We start from the raw sequence: 3,350 nt of genomic DNA, 5'->3' as shown, positions 1-3,350 counted from the left end.
ATGTTTATTTACTTATAAAAATATTTGGAAATAATAAAAGTGTACAACTATACATTTTCAGATAGATGTTAATGTAGTTTTTCCATTTCTTATATTTTATTTAATTATTATTTATTTTTATTATATTGTGTATTTACTTATTCTAATTGTTTGGCATTTTATATCAAATCGTAATATTCTATTTACGATAGATGTTTAATGTAATATTTCAATTTCTTAATTGTATATTAATTTAATTATTTTTTATTTTTCTTATATTGTATATTTACTTATTCTAATTTTCTTTCTTTATATTGTATGCTTATTTTTATTAAAATATATATTTACTTATAAAAATATTTGGAAATAATAAAAATGTAAAACCATAAAATTTTTAAGATAGGTGTGTAATGTAGTTTTTACATTTTTATATTGTACATTTACATATTTTTACTTTTTCTTATATTGTATATTTACTTATTCTAGTTGTTTTTCTTTTATATCAAATTTTAATATTATGATAGATTCTTAATGTAATATGTATATTTCTTATATTTCATATTTAATTATTATTTATTTTACTATATATTTTCAGATATATGTTTGATTTATTTTTCTATTTCTTATATTGAAATTTTACTTATTTGTTTATTTTTTATCTTGTATATGTACTTATTCTAATTTTATTTCTTTTATATCAAATTTTCATATTACGATAGATGTTTATGTAATATTTATATTTCTTATATTTTATATTTAATTATTATTTATTTTCTTTAAATTTCATATTTAGTTTTTTTAATAATGTCAGGTGGCATCTTTAAGAAAATATTACATTTAGTTTTTTGGAAATAATAAAAATGTTAACTAAATGTAATACTACTATTTCTTATATTGTATATATTTTTATTCTAGTTTTCGAATTTATTTATCCAATTTTAAATATAAAATGGTAATAATATATTATGGACATTTTAATGTAATATTTCTTATATTATTATTCTCTTAAAAATAATAATAGTAACATGTGGCATATTTTAGACATCAACAACACAGACTCATATAGACTCTTGACACCAAGCTGGTAGCTCCGCTACCATGTGAACGACGAAAAATGATTGTTGTCTGGTACTTCGTGCTAAACGATCTGCCCTTGTATTCTCCGTTCGTGGTACATGAATAAGCTGTGAACTTTGGAAACTACTTTGTAGACTCTTAATATCCTCTTTTGGAGAATTTTTTTAATGCTGATGTGGACGCTCTCTAGAGTCTCAAAAGACTACTTTTATATAGTATAGACTAGGGTTAAGGTACACAAATATATAAATAATTTAAATATATTTAAAATGTTTAATCATTTTTAGATTAAAAATAAACTATATTTTTATCACGTCAAAATTTTCTATTATTTTACAAATCAAAAAGCAATTCAAAAATAGAATTATGTTTTAGTTTCTAACAATATGTCACTTTGATTATTTTTAACATAAACATTTAACTAATAGTTGTAGCCTTAATATAAATCTAATGTTAATTTCAAATTTTTCTATTATATTTTTGTTTTTTCTCTTATATTAAATTTTCAATAAGTTAATAGAAATATAAAATCTAAATCTTAAGATAATTTTAACATTTTTTATTATATTTGTAGTTTTTATTTATTTTAATTTTACATACATGAATTTTTGAAAACTTAATTTGTTTTTTTTTAATTTTTTGCTCAGTTAAAAATTTATGTGGAATTTAAAAAATTTATGTTATATATCAAGTTAAACATTTGATGAAGGATTTTGTCTTTAACTTATTATATTTTCATTTTATTTTGAGAGAAATTATGTGTTCACATAGAATTTACAAATATCTTAATTTGATATTTTTAAATATAAAAATATCAGAAAAATATTTAAATAGTTTCAATTTTGAAATCATATGTACTTTCAATTCATATTTTATTTGAAATTCTTTTATTTTTTAAGATTAATATTTGTTAATTAATTTTACGGTTATCTTTCAAAAATTTAGTTTATTTAGTAAACAATATGTTGACATTCAATGATTTATAGAGTTAACTTATATATAGTATATGCTATTTGTGGATATTTCAATAGCATATAACATAAATTCTTAAAAATGCGTCAACTTGTATATAGTATATGTTATTTGTTATTTTCAGTATCATATAACCTAAACTTTAAAATTACGTGTTTTGAATTTACATATTTATAAGTTTTGCAAGTTTTATTTAAAATTATTCTTATTGGTTATATTTATTTCAAAATAATATGTGAACATTCTCAATTAAATATAACATCAACTTATATATAATGTTTTAATTTTTTAATTTTTAATTTTCATATTGATTTTATTTTATTTTAAAATGAACATTTTTGGTGATATTAACATTTATTAGAAATAACAAATTGAAAAAATGATTGGCATATTTTTGGTGATTAAAAATAATACGTGGACATTTTCAGTAATTTATGACATCAACTTATATATATTATTTATTATTTGTGAATATTTTAAATAGCATATAATACAAAAATTGAAATTACCTGTTTTAAATTTTTATCATTATAATTGTCGAAAAGTTTTGCATTTTTTAGTTTTTCGAAAATTTATTATATATTCAGTTAATTTTTAGTTTTGTTAGCTTTTCTTATTTGATATTGATTTCCACTTTATTTTGAAACAAACAAATTTTGGAATATTGACATTTTAAAAATATTAAACTAAAATATTGATTTCTCATATTATGATTAGTTGTTTTAAAATCCTATGTGTCTTCAATCATATTATTAAATATTTTCAATAGCATATAACCTAAACTTTAAAAATCATGTGTTCTAAATTTACATAGTTTTAATTGTTTAGATATCTTTCATTTTAAAGTTAATTATTATATTTTAAAGATATTTAATGTTAATTTCGAAAATATATGTTATATTAAGTTAAATTATATATAATTCTTTGACTTTTGTAAGTTTACCATATTTAACTTGATTTCACCACATAAATATGTCAATATTACGATAGATGTTTAATATAATATTTTTATTTCTTATATTGTATATTTATTTATTATTTAGTTTTCCTTATATTGTATATTTAACTTTTAGTTTTAGTAATAATACCACGTGTATCTTTTGAAAAACAAATTTCGATGATGTGCACGCTCCATGGACCTTCTAAAGCCTCCATGTTAGTTATTTTTATGTTAATTTACAAAAAATGGTTTAACATTAAGTAACTTCTATATAATGTTTTTAATTTTTTAAGTTTAACTATTCATATTGATTTATATTTTATTTTAAAATGAACAGTTTTGGTAATATTAACATTAAAATTAGAAATAATAAATTGGAAAA

This window comes from Raphanus sativus, chromosome 4 (genome assembly GCF_000801105.2).
Source record: "Raphanus sativus cultivar WK10039 chromosome 4, ASM80110v3, whole genome shotgun sequence".
Classification (NCBI taxonomy): Eukaryota; Viridiplantae; Streptophyta; class Magnoliopsida; order Brassicales; family Brassicaceae; genus Raphanus; species Raphanus sativus.
The sequence above is the reverse complement of the archived record's forward strand: the minus strand, read 5'-3'. Positions refer to the sequence as shown.